This window comes from Musca domestica, unplaced genomic scaffold (assembly GCF_030504385.1).
Source record: "Musca domestica strain aabys unplaced genomic scaffold, Musca_domestica.polishedcontigs.V.1.1 10, whole genome shotgun sequence".
NCBI classification, from domain to species: domain Eukaryota; kingdom Metazoa; phylum Arthropoda; class Insecta; order Diptera; family Muscidae; genus Musca; species Musca domestica.
The window spans coordinates 3,360,134-3,380,475 of record NW_026712115.1 but is presented as its reverse complement, the minus strand read 5'-3'; the positions used below and the strand labels follow the sequence as shown (position 1 = coordinate 3,380,475).

At 34.3% G+C, this 20,342-nt stretch overlaps 1 protein-coding gene across 1 annotated transcript in view; it reads left to right on the top strand.

Moving 5' to 3' along the window:
• Window positions 1-20,342, top strand: part of LOC101897675 (protocadherin-like wing polarity protein stan) — a 158,560-nt gene that overhangs the window by 56,050 nt on the left and 82,168 nt on the right. Inside the window, exon 3 of the mRNA XM_059125595.1 lies at window positions 7,150-7,172. The gene's annotated coding sequence lies outside the window, so the exon portion shown is untranslated. The remainder of the gene's footprint in view (window positions 1-7,149; window positions 7,173-20,342) is intronic.

The window sequence follows — 20,342 nt, the reverse complement described above, 5'->3', positions numbered from 1 at the left end:
TAAATTTTAAATCGAAGACATTTATTATTGATCGAAGGGTTGTCATGCTTGTGTTAATTTTTATGTTGGAGACAATTTTTAGGCATTCTATTGATCATTTGTAGAGAGACATTCGTGGAGCACCCTTGGTGTATTCTGGATGAAAATATTTAACTCGAAGGCGATATAACCACAATTGGTAGCTCTAGTGATGACAACAATGTTGTAGTCGCTAGCAAAGACAGTTTGTAGACAATGCCGTATTATGTTTTTGGTAATTGAAACGAACGGTTAAGGAACTCTTCCTTTTAAAGAAATCTTTTTGTTAAGCTCGACATGCATACGATAAGCTCGTAAGTGCAGTTGAACTCGCTTCTGTTTGTTTACAAGCGAACGGGTTATGAGCGATATATAGCTGAACGAACTTGTTGCTACTACACTGGCTACTGACAGTTCGTAGGCCCAGAGCGCCTCAACTTCTGCGAAAAAAATAAGTAGAAAAGAACAACGGATCAAGGTTCTTTCGCTAACATATAATCGAAACAACTGTGAGCAGATCAAACTGAAGTTCCTCCGGGAATAACGTGCCAAAACGCTTTTGAAAAGGGGGCAGGGATTGGGATTAGGATTGCGAAATAATGCCAAAACTTGTGTGTCCATATAACAAATTAACAGACTTTTTGTATAACCTCCACAATAATATGGAGGGTGTATTAAGTTTGTCATTCCGTTTGTAACACCTAATACATGGCAGACCTCACAAACTACATATATTCTTGATCTGCATAAAATTCTATGTCGATTTAGCACTGTTGTCCGTCTGTGGAAATCACTCTAGCTTCCGAACGAAATGAGGTAGGTTGATAAAATTTTTCCCAAACGTATATTTTGGTACTGAAAAGGGACCATGTAGGTCCACGTTTTGTTATAGCCCCCATATAATGGTACCTCCCTATATTCGGTATTTTGATGACTTTAGGTACTATTATTTCCGAAATTGTTTAAAATTTCGTATTTGAAGTTTCTTATAGGTACTACAGCCTGTGACAGAAAATTGTCTATGCAGGTCTTCACATATCTTCGATATTCGATATTATTTTAGGCCGATTTTTTTCTCAAGTTTCGTATTTAAATATTGTAATGGCTTATGACAAAAATTGCCTATATAACGGCCAAATTCGGTATTTTTAAGATTTTTATAGAATTTTTAACTGATCTTTTTTTTTTCTTTTTTTTGTGAAAATTTCCAAATGTGGGTTATTTGAATTCAAAATTTTATCACTTGTGGACGAGGTACTAGAAGAAGCGATCTGATCTGTACCATCTTCATATCAGTTTTTTGTTGGTAGAAATATTGGGATTTGCCAAGTTTAAAAATAATCATATGTTCATTTCGCATTTTATGAAGGTTATAGGTATTTAAAATATTGACCCTTTGCGGAGGAGGTACAAGAAGGAGTGTTCCAATCTACACCATCTTCATACCAGGTATAGAGTTTGTAAATTACTGACAAAAAATTAGACAATTGGGCTATTATATAACATTTCATTGCCCCTCTCCGAGCTCTCGATCTAAGTTGGATATTTATATTACGATGTACCAAGTTTGGACAAAATCGGATAATCCCTTCGAGAGTTGTCGTGCGCACCAGCCAGACAGACAGACGTACGGACGGACTAGATCGGCTCCTGAAATGGATTTGGTTCAAAGAAACCTAGGGTGTTAAACGATTATTTCGATGAGGCACGTTTTGGGTGATGAGGCTCTCTGTAGTCATATGGCTGAGGGCATAAAATATGGAAAAAATACCATATTTGCTAATGGAAAAAATTGTGAAAAATCATAAAAGTTAGAATTAAATATTGATTTCCGAAATCAGAGAAATGCGATAATTGTATAAATAGGATTACTTTATTTTGTTATGCTCTGTAGAATATGTCTTTTTGACGCTCTAGTTTTAGTGCTGGCATATGTTTTGGAATATGGACATTTTCGGTAAAAAAAAAAGTTATGATTATTCGAAACTTTGATCCTTTGCTTTGGAAGGTACCACAATGAGGGGAGACACAACATACAGTATGCCTGCTAATCATATGCCAAGTGTGAACGTAATGGGATACCCCTCTAATTTTCAGTATTTTTTTAAACTTAGTCTATTTTTACCACAAGTAGCGATACCACATGGGAAAGAAGTGAACCGATGTTATACATTTTCGAACTTTATTTAAGCTGGGCAAATTATTAGAATGTGAAAATTTAAGTCCGAATCGTATATTAATTTCAAGACTTTTCATGCGTACCAAACAGGCAGTGATTTTCCTCCACCAAAACCGAAATGTTTTGAAATCACTGTGTTGCCACAACTATAAACCGGACACCATCCTTTGTTATTTTGTGTATTTTTCCCCTCCACAAAATTGGACCATTTGAATAGCTTGTTTTTTGTCTGCACGGGGTAAACTATAACTAGCGTATCAACCAAACAAGACCCACAGTCACACTGCCCCGTTGTGCACTCTGTGGGTGCATTTGTATGAGTGAGTGTAAATTGGCTTGAAATCTATTAAATAAACAAACGGCCAAACTCTTTGAAAATCCGGTCCATCGTGCCGTACGAAATATCTGTTGCAATTGAAAGACGAACCAAATCCGAACATAATCAAGTACAAAGCAAATACTTGCCACGATGCAACGTTCTCAGAGTTGTCCGTTGTTGGCGTTGGTGGCAATGGAGATTTTCGTTTTTCGTTGCGCCAATGTAAAGAGAAAAATACACTTTCCGCTTGAGTGTTTGGCGTCGTGGTGGTGGAAACTGGGATTTGTAGATTTGTGCCGGATTATGGCAATTGAAAATCAGCAAATTGTGAAAAACAAGAAAAAAGCAACAACAACAACATAATGTGAATCTGTTTAAGACAGCTAATAAGCTGTAACCGCTTGTTCTGTTCCAATCAAATTATTTTCTGCTCAAATGAAAAGCAAGCAAGAGAACTGTTTTACAGTTTTTATTAAGGCCTTCGGAACTATAATCTACATGGATGATTTGGTAATTGAGGCGGTCACAGTGTTGAGGAAACAGCAAAGAGGAATTTCTGAGGAGGAGTTGATTTGGGAGCAAATACAATTTTTTGCAGGTTTAAACAATATTTTTTTTCATTTTTTTGTTATATATTTATTATTTTTTTTTATTTTATTTATTTATTTATTTATTATTATTATTATTATTATTATTTTTTTTTTTTTTTTTTTTTTTGAATTCCAGGGAATTAAATTTCTGTTTTTTGAAATACCGTAAATATTACAAATTTTGGAATAATAGTATGACCAGACCAACGAGTTTTAATACACCACTAGAAAATATTAATCTTATTTTGAGCGAAACAAAAAACAAAGCCATTCGGAATGAAAGCAAACCTTGAAATCCAGAGCAGAGTTTAATTTATTTACCATGTCTTGCTTTTCCGTTATTTTTTTTTTCTTGTATATTTTCTTATTTTTTATTTTTGTTTATTGTTTTTTTTTACATTTTCTCACCTTAAATCCCCCAAAACAAACAACCTAAGAAAAACTCCCTTTTGAAAAAAAATCTAAATTCAATGAAAAACATTTTTCATTCACAGGTTTAATGCCTCGCCCAGGAGACGTAACATTTTGTTGTTGCGTTATCCATTTGCTTGGCAACCTTGAGCTGCAATTGCAAGACGAAGAATAGCTTGTTCTTTTTGTTCTCCTTCTTCTTCTCCTTCAACGAAATAAGGGGATTTGTGTGTGTGTGTCTTTCTGCTATATTGTTCCATAGAATTTGGTATTTGAATACAGTTTTGTTGTAACTGCTTCTACTTCTCGTACCCCTTGTCTGATTGCTAATTTGCGCAAAGTACCCAATTTTCAAGATTTGTGTACGTCTTGTTCGTTTGGTTCATCTGTTTATGTGGCTGCGGCAAGGTTAAGTTGGTTATGCTATTTGTCGAGTGGCAATTACTTGAGATTATGGTAAGCAGAATATAGCCAAATTTATTTTGTTGCAAAGACTCTCCAGAGTATTGAGTACATTGAATGTATGCCACGCTTTTGGGTGCTGTTCTTGTCTTGATTTGTGGCAGAAAAATTATTGGAGATGATATTGATATTGAGTGTAACACTAAGCGTAATTCAAGTTTTTAAAATTTTAAATTTTTGGTGCACTTTAAATCAAACTTTTCTCAAAAATTGTCCAAGTTTTTGTTATTATGTATGTCATAATGGCATAATTAGTAAGAAAATATTCGACTTGAAAAAGATTTGGTGCCAATTCCTTTATGATCTGGTGAAAACGTCTATCAATACCCTTTTTATTATCAGAAATCAACACTTTTTTCCATGAAAGAAATTTTAAACCATGCAATTTTCAAGGTTGGGAGTTAAATAATTTTAAGCTTCGACTCATATGAAAAATTAAAAAGTATTTTTGAAATTGCAAATTGTTCTACCCTGTTCTTATCAATGTTAAATTTTGCTACTGAACTTTGAAATGTAGTACTATATTGCATTATCAGGGAGAGATGAAAAACTACAACCAACTTCAGACTGCTATCATTTCTATGCCACTCGTCCGACATTGTTTATAAGCGTACTAAGGCATTTTGGTGAGAATTTTCCAGATAAAAGTATATTCGTGATGGAATTCAAGCATGATAGTGTGATTTCTTTATATTTGGCGGGAAAACCAAAAGTGGTTATCGTTAGAGCACTCCAGAATTTAAATGTAAATTAATCTTTTGTGTCTCGCACCATCGCTTGATACTGGCACCGTAGCCCGACTTGAAGGAATTGGACGGAAGAAAACAGCAACATCAGTAGAAATGGTTCGAAAAGTAGAGAAGCGACTTGATTGAAACCCGCGTCGCAGTGGCCGAAAAATGGCTCGTGAGCTGAAAATATCGCAATTTTGCCTTCGGCTAATATTGAAAAATGAGCTCGAGGTAAAGCCATTGAAATTCCAAGAAGTGCAAGAACTTGCAGCGCAACAAAAAGAAAATAGATTCAAAAGAGCGAAAGAGTTGCTTCGCTTGGCCGAAAGTGGGAAACAACTAATTTGGTTTTCTCCGATGAGAAAACATTCGTTGACCAGCAGAAAACGCGATCATTTTGTTTATTTAAAAACAAAATGATCGCGTTTTCTTGCCAAAGAGGTCAGCTGAAAATGTGCACCTTCGATTGGCCACCAGAACTCAAGCGCCGGCATGGTGTGGGCCGCCATAACAGTCAATGATCGCTCTCAGCTCGTATTAATTGACCGTGGCATCAGAATAAGTGCCGAATATTATCGCGAAAATATTCTGGAGGGTGTATTAAAGCCTTGGACACGCAAACATTTTGGCCACAGACCTTGGATATTCCAACAGAACTCAGCACGCGCCACCCAAGAATGGTCACCAAAATCTCCGGATACCAATCCGTTGGACTATTGTATCTGGAGTATTTTGGAAAGCAAGGTTGGCACTAAAAAATACCAAAGTGTCGATCACCTCAAGCAAGCGCTTTGCCGGCAATGGGTCAAAATACCGCAGAGCAAAATTCGGGCAGTGTGTGACGATTTCATTGGCCATTTGAAGGCCATAATTCGTGCCAAAGGTAACCAATTCGAACAAATCTAAACTTTTTCTAAAATTTGATGCTATTTCCAATATTTATTGCTTTAATTCAATAAAATTAAAAAAAAATGTAAAAATTATGGCGTTTGACTTTGTTGCAGTTTTTTATCTCATCCTGTAGACCCTAATATAACGGCTAATTCGTTTTAAGATTTTAACAGAATTTTTAACGGATTTTTTTTTTTTGGAAATGCCAAATTCATTCCAAATGTTGGAGGGTACTTAAAGTTCGGCAGTTTTTTTATTTGTTTTTTATATCATTTCTATCTTTCTGAACAGTATTTTTTTAAATAACGTCCTACGCCGTATTCCAAAAAAGGTTGTTCCATTTAAAAATGATATTAAAACTATATCGACGCATTTATTAATATATAAATATAAATAGAAAACATACATAGCCGCTGTGGCAATAGTAAAATTGATATTATTTGACAATTTTATAATATTTTTGTCAACAGAGTCAGATTATGTTCTGTTTTCAGTTTGCGCATTTCCAAATAATTCCTATAAATAGAAATGATTTTTAATACGTTAAATGAGGAGAGTTGTATGTCATTCAAAACCTAACCCCTCTAATTACATAAATTACCAGGGAATATGACCTTGTAAATTACTAAGCATAACTTTCTCTTCTTTTGAGCTTGACTCCTACTCTATTCCCCGACAGCTATCTCTTCTTCAAATTATTTTTCAGCATGATGCATTTGTCAAATTTTCATTCACAATTCAACACAGCTAAAGACCATTCATTTCATAAAGAAACAACTCAAAACGTTGTCTTCCTAAATCACAGGAAAACTGCCAAAAGAAAATCTGACAACTGCAATAACCACTTTGAAAAAAAGCACACAAAATAGAAGCAGCATCAATTCAATTACCTTCATTTTTAGAAAAAGAAATCTAGTGCAGAGTAGGAAAAATGCCAAAGGCCACAAACAATGTTTTGTGGAAGATGGCGATGATGATGATATTCTGATGAATAAATGCTTGGATGACCAAACATCATAGTCTTCTGTGGAAATTCTATGCGGCAGCAAAGTCATGTCTATTTCTGGTGTTTGTGAAAATTCCAAAGAATTTCTTTCTTTGAAAGAAATTTGGGTAATTTGAAAGAAAATTCTGAATCAGACAAAAAAAAAAAAAAAAAAACTCGACAAGATTTTTAATTTCTGTTCGTATGGAATCTTGTTACAATTTCAATTTGTAATTAAAAAAAAAATATTTCTCAAATATGCCAACTACAATGTTAATTGCTTAAAATTATAAAAATAAAAAATTTAAATGTTATGCATAAATAAGATGTCATAAGGAGATATTTACTTATTCGATAAGGGGGATTAAAATGTATTTATTTCTTCTGAAATATTGAAAGAAAATTTAAATAGGAAATCTCTTTGATATTGTAATATGTTTTTGCTGTTGCAAAACAAAAAAAACACAAATTGGTAGAAAAGGTATTGAATTTTCAGTTTTGTAAGTAAATGTCTTAAAATGTAAATATAATTCTTATTTTATGTTTTATTCCATTTTTTCTAGGAAGACGAATACATTTTTCTTCGGTGAGTAGCAATTTTCTTAAAAATTGAGTATAAAAAGTTATCTAATTACAAAGATATATGAGAGGATTATGTTGCGTATACGTGTTGCCACAATGTATACGCCACAGGTAGCAATACAATCAATAGTATACCCTCTACTATAGTATAGTTTGTCACTCCGTTTGTAACATATCGAAATATACATTTTAGACCCCACAATGTATATATATTCTTGATCAGCATAAAATTCTATGCGATGTCCGTCCGTCTGTATTTCTATTCGTCTTTGGTAATCACTCTAGCTTCCGAACGAAATGAAGAAGGCTAATCAAATTTTACTCAAATGTATATTATGTCTGCAGGACTTTTGGTATGGAAAGTGGGTCATTTAGGGCCACGTTTTGGCATAGCCCCCATATAACGGCACTTCCCGATATTAGGTTCTTTGTTGATTTTAACGACATTATTCACCGGAATTGTTTCAAATTCGGTATTTGAAGTTTGAAATGGATACTACAGCCTATGACAGAAAATTGTCCGTGCAGGTCCTCGTCTTCGTATAGCCCCCATATAATGGTACCTTTATATATTCGGTATTTTAATGATTTTAGCGACATTATTCTCCGTAAATGTTTCAAATTTGATATTTGAAGTTCGTCAACGATACTACAGCGTATGACAGAAAATTTTCCTTGCAGGTTCAGGCCTTTGTATAGCCCCCATATAACGCTACCTCCCGATACCCGGTATTTTGATGATGTTAGCGACATAATTTGCCAGAATTATTTCAAATTTCGTATTTGAAGTACATAATGGGTACTACAGCCTATGGCAAAAATGTTCTATAGCCCCCACATAACTGAATCTCCCGATATTCGGTACTTTGATGATTTTAGCGACATTATTCGCCGGAATTATTTTAAATTTGGTATTTGAATTTCATAATGGATACTACAACCTATGACAAAAATATATTTTTGCAGGTCCACGTTTTCGTATAGCCCCCGTATAACGGTACCTCCCGATATTCAGTATTTTGATGATTTTAGCGACATTTTTCACCGGAATTGTTTCAAATTTGGTATTTGAAGTTCGTAATGGATACTACTGCCCATAAAAGAAAGTTGTCTGTGCAGGTCCACTTCTCCGTATAGCCCTCATATAACGGTACCTGTCGATATGCGGTAGTTTGATGATATTAACTACATTATTCACCATTTTTTTAAGTTTGAATATTGTAATGGCTAATAACAAATGTTGCCTATGCCGGTCCACATCGTCGTATAGACCATAATATAACAGCTACATTTGGTATTTTTAAGATTTTAACAACAATTTTAACGGATTTTATTTTAGAGCAGTATTTGGCTTGCTTGTTTGGGATACCATAGTATTTTGTTGTTGCAAAATCGTCAGGCAAAATCCCATTATTGTTGTTTTTATAAAAACAACGTTTGTTTATGAGTGGAGTACGATGGTAATGTTTACCATGGGGTAAAGAATTTTAGTTTTATGTAATTCTTTTGTTCCTCTTCTATTGAGCTTACGATCTCGTCACTTGGGTAAAAAATGTTTTTTGTCATAGAAGTTATTTTTAAAATAACTTCTGGGGAGAATATCCCAGACAAGAAACAAGGGAACTGATGAGGATTGGTGGCTCTTTCCGAAACCTAGGTATTCCCTGCCTTACCCCGTGGTAAACATTACCATCGTTCTCCACTCATAAACAAACGTTGTTTTTATAAAAACAACAATAATGGGATTTTATTTTATTTAGTTTTTTATTTTATTTTTTTTATTTATTTATTTATTTTTTTTTTTTTTTGAAAAATGCCAAATTACTTACAAATTTTGGAGGGTATTCAAAGTTCAGCCTGGCCGAACTTTCAGTTTTTACTTGTTTTTATTTCAAGTGACAACCATAGTAACAAAAACAAAAATAACATCAAACATTAGTAATGACAATAAATTTATTTCAGAGATATTCCAATGCACTAATTTCAAATATCAAGCTAATTGATAAAAATTTCAAATATCAAAAAAATTCCAATAACAACAAATTAACAATTTTCAAAAAGAAAATTAATTAAACTTTTTTAACTTCTTATGTTGTGCCAAAAGTTAGTCTTACATCCAATTTTTTATACCTCAATTTCATTCCAACAAAACACTGAAAGCCTTGAAACTTTTTCAATCTCCCGTTCTCTCTGAACAAGATATCAACTAACTATTACCTAAATGTTTTTTCCACTTTGCAACAAATTAAATTTGACTCAAACCTGAAAATTCCATTTTAGGCATTCCATCAACAAGAAGACCAAGGAAAAAAAGAAATCCAAAAATGGGTAAAAAATCAAACGAAAAAAGCCTGTCAGTGTCGTAAATTTTCCACACATTCAAAATGTTCGGGCATTCAATCTGTTTTTGCTTAGCTTTCGGAACAAAACTTTGTTTCCAATTTGCAATGTGAAAATCTAGTTTTGTTTTCTGTCATTGCACACAGACACACACGTACACAGACACAGCGAAAAGTTCTGTCTTAACGGAAACTGATTGAATACAATGTTGTGTGTATGTCTTGTTTTTTGTTGAAGGCATTTTTTGATAGCCTCCAACAAGGACTAGTGTGACGAACTACTAAATTGCTATTTTTCCAGCTTGGCGTGGCATTTGTAACTGTGAATCACGTTGATGTAAAAACGAGGGTTTTTTTTTTTTTTTTTTTTTGTCTCGGGGTTTTGTTGGGGCTTTGTTGTTAGTATTGTAACGTAAGAACAATTTATCCAAACTAAACTCAACTAAATCGTGGCAATAGAAAACAATTGCATGAGAAATTGCACACGGGATATCGAAGAGGCAAAAAGTATATAAATGGATGGAACAAGGTATGGCAATACAAATTGCTACAAATTTAGAATAAGGGCACTTTTCGAACCAGATTAAATCGGAAAAAAACAAGGCAATTGGCAGTGTAAATGAAATTGAGCCAGGAAAATTGATTTAGGGTACCCTACGGATTTTTACAGGCGGAAAAACAGTACGAAATGTACAGGGAGAATTAAAAACAACTGCAACTAAGTTAAACGCCATAATTTTTACATTTTTTTGAATGAAAGCAAAAATTGTCGGAAATAGCATCAAATTTTAGAATAAGTTTAGATTTGATCGAATTGGTAACCTTTTGGCACAATTATCACCTTCACACGGCAAATGAAACCGAAGCACTTGCTTGAGGTGATCGAAACTTTAGTGTTTTTTATTTCTAACCTTGCTTTCCAAAATACTGCAGACAACGGATTGGTATTCGGAGATTTTGGTGGCCATTGTGCGCTTGAAATGAAGCGAGGAACCTCATTTTATTGCCATTCTTTGATGGCGCGTTCTGAGGGTGATGGTGCTGAGTCCTGTTGAAATGCCCAAGGTCTTCAGCCAAAAATTTGCGTGCCCAAGGCTTTAATACACTCACCAGAATATTTTCGCGAAAATATTTGGCATTTATTCTGATACCACGGTCGATTAATACGAGCGGAGAGCGACCATCGGCTGTTATGGCGGCCCACACGATCACCATGGCCGACTCTTGAGTACTGATGGCCAATCGAAGGTGTACATTTTCAGCTGACCTCTTTGGTAAGTAAACACGATCATTTTGTTTGTTTACAAACTGATGGGCTGTTTTCCCATCGGAGAAAACCAAATTCGGCAGTTCGCCACTTTCGGCCAAGCAAAAAAGTTCTTTTGAGTCTATTTTCTTTCTGTTGCGGTGTAAAATCTTGCACGTTTTGGAATTTCAATGGCTTTACCCCGAGCTCATTTTTCAATATTTGTCGAATGGAATATTGCGATATGTTCAGCACACTACCATTTTTCGGCCAATGCGACGCGGGTTTCGATCAAGTCGCTTCTTTACTTTTCGAACCATTTCTGCTGATGTTGTTGTTTTCTTCCGGCCACTTCCTTAACGTCGGACTACGCTACCAGTATCACGGTAACGAGCGATGGTACGAGACACAAAAGATTTATTCCCATTTAAATGCTGAAGTGCTTGTGGTTTTCCAGACAAATATAAAGAAATCGCACTATCACGCTTGAATTCCATCACGAATAACTTTTTTCTGGAAAATTCTCACTTAAATGTCGTTTGTGGTGCCAAAATTCCGCACGTATTCTCTCTTTTTATGAGTTCAAATAGGCATTTCCAACACGCCTCCTTATCTAAACGCTTTCACCAAATTCCGTATCACTAAGCACTAAATGATCACTTTATTGTAAGAATTACCAAATTTACCTACTCATCTAAACGCATAGAGATCCTAATACCAAAGTCCATAATTCCAATTCTATTCCTATACTATAGGTCAAATTTTGTACCATTTCGTACGTATATTCTATGAATTTCTACAGCAAACATTAATATTCCAGCTTTGATCATACATTCACCCAATACCAAATTTAATGCCATTTAGTACTTTTCGTAAAATATAGGACCCATTTTCAAACCACCACCAAATCTCAAACACAGATATCATCAGTAATTTAATGATAACATTTCTGAATTCTATCTTTATCCCTTCACTCAATATCAAATAAAGTACTATTCGGTACATTTCGTACAATTGTGATACATGTTTCAGGAACCAGCTGCAGACTAAAAATTAACATAGCGACGACAATAACAAATTGCAGATTTCAAGCACTATACAATGTCAAATTGTACCAGTTATAGTACTATTTAGTACTTCTCGTGCACTTGTAGTACACATTTCAAAAACAACCTCTTTTTCAGCAAACCTACAACCAACAGGCACCCTAATACCTATATTACAAATAACCAGCCTCTGTTCAACCAAAATTGAATTGCACCAAATTTAGTACAGTTCTTGTAGTTAGTATACACTTCGGAAATTACAAATTTCCTGTTTTAACTCTTCCCCCAAATACCAAATTAAATATTTTGTGTTCTCGTTCTTTTTAGGAAATATTTCAATATTCCCCGCTAAGTATAAACCAAAATGCACATATGGTGATTATAATGCCAAATTATAGATTTCCAACTCAATTTCCTACCCAAATACCAAGTTTAGCACCATTTAGTACTTTTTAGTACGTATTTCCACAACCTCCTCGAAATCTCAACACTACACACTAACAGTGATCGTAATACAAAATTTCCGATTTCAAGCAGTATCCGTTCACGTTACACTAAATTTAGTAATTTTCGTGCTCAAAAGTATTGCGAAAACCCCCTCCACACAACAATCATACACTCCCACAGGATTGCAGCTCTATCGGTTCCCTCCAAACCCAAATTGTACCAAAGTTAGTACATTTTAGTACATATAACAACAAATTACCAAAACTACCTCCATATCGCAATCCTACACTTCAACAGCAATCTTATTTCTAATAGTAATTATACCCTCAGCCATATGGCTTCAGAGGGTATATATCATTTGATACGGTCAAAACGTGCCTAGTCGAAATAAGGGTTTTAGACCCTAGGTCTCTTTGGACCAAATCCGTTTCAGAACATTTGGAGTCGATCTACCGATGTCCGTCCGTCCGTCTGTCTGTCCGTCTGTCTGTCTGTCTGGCTTGCTGGTGCGCACGATAACTCTCGAAGGAAGTATCTGATTTGATCCAAACTTGGTACATCGTACTATTTTTGTCAAACTTAGATCGAGTTCGTAGATGGGCGATATCGGTCCACTCCTTCTGGTACCTCCCACACAAAATGTCAAAATTTTCAAAGAAACGAATTTATTGCACAGAAAGAGAAAGGATAATCCGATTTTGCTCGAACTTTGCGAATTCTTATATTTTCATCAGTGCTAGGTTAGGTGTGAAAATGGACAATATCGGTCCACTCCATCAAGTACCTCCCCCACAAATGGTCAAAATTTTGAATAATTACAACTCTTATTAAATGTGATTTAAGAGTCCGATAGTCTTTAAATTTCACACATCCCATTAATTTTATTAGACCAAGGCCTGGAGTGAAAATGGAATGTATCGGAACACTCCTTCTGGTACCTCCCCCCAAAAGGTAGAAATTTTCAAAAAATATTTTCTGCACAGAAAGAGAAACGACAATCCGATTTTGCTCGAACTTTGCAAATCCTAATATTTTCATCAGTGCTATGTCATGTGCGAAAATGGACAATATCGGTCCACCCCATCAAGTACCTCCCCCACAAAGGTTAAAATTTTTGAATAATTAATACTCTTATAAAATGTGATGTAAGAGTCCGATTGTCTTCAAATTTCACATATCCCAATATTTTTATTAACCTAAGGTCTGGTGTTAAGAGTCCATTCGGTCCATTCCTTTTGGTACCTCCCCCACAAAAGGTCGAAATTTTCAAAAAAAAAATATATATATATAATATATTTTTTGCACAAAAAGTGAAACGATTATCCGATTTTGCTCTAACTTTGCAAATCCAAATATTCGTGTCAGTCCTAGGTCAGGTGCTAAAATGAATAGTATCGGTCCACTCCATCAAGTACCTCCCCCACAAAGGGTCAACATTTTGAATAATTATAACTCTTAAGAAATGTGATGTAAGGATCCGAACCTCTTCAAATTTCACACATTCCAATATTTTTATAAACCCAAGATCTGGTGTTGACATGGAGTGTATCGGTCCACTCCTTCTGGTACCTCCCCCACAAAGTGTCGAAATTTTGAATATCCATAAAGCTTATAAAACGCCAAATTAACATCCGATTCTATTTAGACTTGGCACATCTCAATATTTCCATCAACACAAGATCTGTTATAAAGGTGGTATAGATCGAACCATTTCTTCTGGTACCTCCCCCATACATAGGGTTCAAGATTTTGAAAAACAAAACGCTCAAATAAAGCAAAATAAGCAAATACAAATATTTTTGTCAACACAAGATCTGTTGTGAAGTTCATATATATCTGCGAACCCCTTCCGGTACCTCACCCACAAAGGGTCACAATTTTCAATAATTTTATCTGTCATAACTTTCGAAACAATTTAGCAATTCTTTACTACTTGCTATGCTCAAATATTTCTCTCAATAAGAAGCCTGATATGCATATGAAATTTATCGGAATTTATGATTTCGCATAAAATTGGAAATAAATATCCTTTCTTGTAATTTTGCCCAATATTTCGCTCAATATTTTTTTATTTGTATCAGATGAAGTATAAAAATGGAATATTTCGGTAGACTCTATCTGGTACATCACGCACATTTTAACATTTTCTAAAAAAAATTATTACATATCTCATATAAAGTGAAGGAGTGTGTCGATATAATCCATACCAGTAACGTCGGAATATTTATATCATATTTTTGGGTCCGATACGAAATGGACAATATTGGTCCATTTCTTCGGAACCTGCTCCATAGAGGGCCAAACGTTTGAATAATTGTAACGCTAGTCAAATATATTTCGACTATTTAATCGAACATAGGCTGAGGGTATATATCTGTCGGTAATACCGACTGATACTTTTTAACTTGTTTTGTTTCTAAATTTCAGAACTTCAATTCTAATGATTCTCCCAAAATTTAAATTGTGCCAAGTTTCGAAACTTATGTGTACTAAATGAGTACGAATTTCCAAAACTACCTACATACCTCAGACCTACGATGCAATAGCCATCTTATTCCCAAATGTCAACATTCCAGCTCTATCGGTTTAACCAAATCGAAATCGTACAGATCGAATTTGAAATTAGTACGTCTTAGTATTTTATTTACAAATTCGAAAACTACCTTCACATTCCATTAAGGTTAATTTCAAATTTCAGCATTCCAGCTCCATCCGGCCCACCACATTCAAATTGAACCAAATTTAGTACGGCCTTTCCAAATTTAAGGTTTTAGCCCCAACCTTTCACATGATACGAAATGGTACCAAATGTAATACTTTTAGTACCGCTCTAGTACGAATTTCCTAAAACCCAACCTTATCTGACACCTTCGGATCAAGAGTGATACCCACCCAAAATTTCAATTCTAGCTTCAGCTGTTCGCCTCGGAGTACTACAACCTATGGCAAAAAAATACCTATAGCCCCCATATGACGGTACCTCCCGATACTCGGTATTTTCATGATTTTGAATGTTTCAAATTTCGTAAAAATTTCATAAGCAGATCCTCGTCTTCGTATAGTCCCCATGTAACAGTTGTCATTCGAGTGGTAATTTTCGGATTTTTTTTTTTTTTTTTTTTTTTTTTTTTTGAAATTGTTCAAGTTCAAGAATTAAAAGATCGACCCGGCCGAACTTAGCTACTTTTTTACTAATTCCTATCTTGAAGCTTGACATTTATTCGTTGTCATTTTTGCATTCAGAATATTCGATACAATGCCCCTATTTCCCATATTTTCATATAAATATATACCTACAGATTTTCGTTATTAAAATAGTCTTGGCATTTCAAGTTCCAGGGAAGATAATTATTGTAGGGAATGTTTTTCCGGTATACTGAAACCTATAACGCTCAGTGCCAATTTTTTTTACAAAATATTCAACCTGCATTAATCTCCGTGTCTACTTTTTTATCAAAAAGTTACAGAGTCTTTTTGTGGCTTAGCAAGTTATAAAACAGTTTTAATTTAAAACTAAAAATTATATATTTTATTTCCATTTTTTAATATTCATTTTGTTTCTAGTTTTTTTTTTATCTTCCCAATAAACTTTGGATTTTAATTTCAATTTAAAACTAAATGGAAAAAAAAAACTTTTCACCAAAAAACATTTAGTTTTACTTTTAATTGTTGACCATAAAACCAAGAAAAATAGTTCTGCACAAAAAGTAAGGCAGCACGTTTTCAACTCTCAACTTCTCAACACTAGCAAAACTGTGCACATTTTCATGCCACAAAATTCTCCTCTCTCTCTCACACACACTGAAATGTGTCTCCTTTCTAGGAAGAGAAACCCCCCCAAAAAAAATTAAACCATATTGTTCATTTGATTTTATTATCATTTGGGTTGTGAGTAATAAGAATAACAACAACAGCAGCACACAGCAGATGTGTTTCATGTCCTACTCCATTCATGCTTTTGTGGGAGACTGCCAATCCTTTTGCCCGAAAAAATTTCCCAAAAACTATTTTGTGTATGTGTCTGTGTGTATGCTTATTTTTATTTATTATTATTCCTTTTGGTTTATTTGTTCATAGTCCAAGAGCTATAGTCAAATTGCTAGTAAGTTCTTTACATTGGGTAAAATAATTTTTACTGTTTTGCTGTTGTTGTTGTTGTCCTGGAGTTTTTGTAATACCAATTGTTTCCTAAATTTGTTTGGCACATTTCAGTTTTACATGTAACTCAAACCCGGAGGGTGCCACTCAGAATCACTGAAACTGGTTAACCACAACAATTCCAAGTTGAATTTGTTCTCCGTTTTTATTCAATTTCCATATAAATTTGATTGGGTTTTGCGAGTTTTTTTTTCTCTGTTGTTTCTAAGCAGATCAGCACTAAACCAGTTGGAAGTTGAAAGTTATGTGGTTGCCATTGTTACCCCATTCAGTTAGCAGTTCTATTGATTTTGTGTTAGAAGCTTATGTTTTCCCTCCCAAAAAAAAAAAAATTAGAAAAAAATATATTGTTAATTAACTTAAGTGGTCTGGATGGATGAGAGAGGGAAAGTTTTCTTTTATAACGAAAATTGCTTTAAAATACCAAAAGGAATTTTAAATTGTAAATGTTTGGAAAAAGTTTTTGTTTTCCAATAAAAATATTAATACATTATGAAGGATAAGAAAAAAAATCCCAAGGGCTTGCAGGATTCAGATGGCTGAACACAAGCCGAATCAGCAAATTTTTTTTTATGAAACAGAAGTTCTAATAGGTATAAAATATGGTAACAATTGTATTGGGTGTACAGATAAAGCAAGAATTCTAACATTAGGAATAAGCGCGAACTACACAGTTTTCACATGTAACCCGGAACATTTTAGTATTAATTCGTAACATTTCATTTGTAATGCTAATTGAAATTTCAGTGTCTGTCTGTTGGAATAACGCTATCTTTCGAACGAATTGAGATAGAAGGCTAAAATTTTGCACACATGTTAAATTTGCCAGTAGGTTTTTTAAGTTAGTAAATGGGCGATATATTCGGTATTTTGATGATTTTAGCGACATGATTCACCATAATTATTTCTAATTTGGTGCTTGAAGTCCGTATTGAATACTACAGCCTAAGACAGAAAATTGTCTTTGCAGGTCCTCGTCTTCATATAGCCCCCATAGACCCCCATCGCTTCTCATATATCTATTGCTCAGATACATTTTTATACCCTCCACCATACATAGCATGGAGGGTATCATATCAAAATATGATGATTTTAGCCAGATTTTTCAACGGAATTGGCTGAAATTCTATACAAGGAGGTTTTTGTGAGCACTTTGCCCCCTGACAGAGAATTCTCTTTATAGGTTAACGATATCGTATATCCCTCATATATCGGCACCTTCCGATATTAGGTATTTTAAAGATTTTATTTGAATATTTAATGGATTTTATTTTATTTTTAGTTATTTTTTGAAAATTTTTTAATTCGTTTTAAATGGTGGAGGGTATTCAAATTTCGGCCCGGCCGAACTTACTGCTTTTTTACTTGTTTAATATAATACATCTGGAGGTCATATCATGAAATCTTATTTGATATGAGAGGTACCAATGCCAAATTCCACATTTGGTGGAGATTAATTTTGAGTTGGATATACCTCGCGTATGTTAGTTCCATCTGATTCCACATAAGTTCCCAAAATAATACGGGTAGCTCTACTAAATATTGATAGTGATGTAGGGTAACAGCCCCTTTTTGACTCCCATTACTAGCTATATTAGGTACAGGGTTCGTTTCTCGTTCTCAATGTGTTGGTTAATCCGCTCCATTATTGTTTCCACAAATGAGTTCCACTGTGACCTGACCCTTACCCTGTCACTAGTGTAAAATTTGTACTGACCTCCTACCCTAAGCCATGAAAGGGTTATCCAAAACAACCAAACAATCTTAAATAAAAAGTTAGAAATATTTACTATTAAGGGTTCTTTGTATAATATTTTTAAAATATTTGATTGTTATAGCTCCGATATGCTTTAATGTTACTAGTTCTTCAAACAATACTCCTTAATACTCAATCCAGCTCTGAAAACCCTTTCTAACACGTTGTTACATTTGCAGCCATATACTCTTAAAAATGAAACAACCTTTTTTGTATAAATATCACGTACATTTTCTGTAACTCACTTAACACAACCCTTCACTGTACTTACCTCATACTAAACATCTCTCTTTCTCTCGTGGCATTAAAGAGAGGGAGAGCTCAACAAATAATAATTGCATAATGCAATAAAATCCATCAAGATCCAACTGACTTAGTACTTGAATTGTCCCTCATTTCTTTTCTAAATCCTTTAAATGTCAAAGAATGTGCCAAGAAGACGTAGCTGTCCATGAGCATGAGAGATTTGACACTTCAGCAATGTATACTCCATCTCAGAATAGCATAGACAACAGTAAATGAAAAAACAGAGACCTCAAATCATATTTGTATAGATATGTGTGTGTGTGTGTGTCAAGCTACAAAATACAATACAACCCTGAACAACTGGGGTCCATGGCTTGTCATTTGAATGTAACGACAAGTGCTATATTAAAGGGTTAAACACACACTCAAAATGACAGACATTGAGATATTACGTACATATGTATATATATACATATACATATATACAAATGTATGGTCTTGTAACTCTTATGATAAATGCATATACATGGCCAAGTTGTAACATGGCTCAAAGTGGCTATATGTTGTGCTGATGCTCAAAAATATAATGGCTTGCTTATTTGCTGTTGTGTGTGTGTGTTTTTGTACATAAAGAGCTATGAGTAAATCCAATTTGGCATAATATTTGTTAACTCTTTCACATATATTCATACATACATAAAACACAATGTGTCCATTGTCTGTCATTATCAATGTAACGGCATCATCATCATCAGCAGCATCATTCAGACAGTGACCGTACTCAAGTATTGCCTCTTGAAGGACTCTCCATTACACTTCAGAGAGCAGACAGACACACAAAAAGCCTTAGCCCAAAAAGGACATTAAATTGTTACCAACAAAGGACATGCCATTGAAAAATATGAAATGAAAATAAATTGGCTTTAATTTCTCTTGTTTTGTTGCAATATGTCTCAAGTCTCCCAGTCTGGCTTATGCGACGGCACAAAATGAAATAAAACAAAATAAGGAAATTAAAAAATTCGAAAAAAATCTCCTCAATCCACAGCCTAATAATATCTAATTACAACACATACATACACACACCTGATGTTTTTTATGAAAAACGAGAGAAACTCATGGTCTCAGATTATTTATTATTGCCCTCAAGGCAGATATCTCCCATACCATTTGTCATCAAAGAGAATAATGAATTTTATGAGGCAACCATAAAGTGTCTATCATCTTTAGGAAAACAACATCTTTGACGCGGTTTGCCTCACCAGTATCATCATAAGCTTCATCTTTTCCTTGCCACCAAAGCAGAAACCACATCCTTGGAACCATAACATATTTTCCTCATCTAATTACCAACACTTGTTTATGGTTTCAATATGCTAACATTGTTGTTGCTATTTTGTTTGGGATGAGAAATTTGATAGCACGGTCGTTCCAGCAAAATCTCACCCCAGGGTAAAATCGTCGTCAGCGTTTTAGTTTCTGTGTTATTTTCTTCCATTTTTTCGTAATAAGCAATATTTTGTCGTTTCTAATTTTATAGGTGGCAGTTATTCCTGATTTATGCTGGGGAATAAGAAAACAGCTGAAACTGCTAAAAATTTAATTTTTCAGAATAGGTTTGGAGTATTTTTTTTAATATTTATTGTTTAATAATTTAAACAAGCTTTAAGTTCGAACGGGCGGAACTTTTTGTACCTTTCTGTACCACTATGTTCACCACAGTACAATGAAATAGTGCAAAGAATAAAATACTTAAACTTCGAACATCAATCCATTTTAATTAAAATAAACCAGTAAAGAAAGTCTAAAAGCCGGCGGGACGACCCCTTTGCATAATTAGTAAAGCTTCATATAAAAAATAAAAATATAACAAATCGGAATAACAATATATAGTGTCACATGAAAAAACTGCAACGAATTTCAAACTGCGGTCATT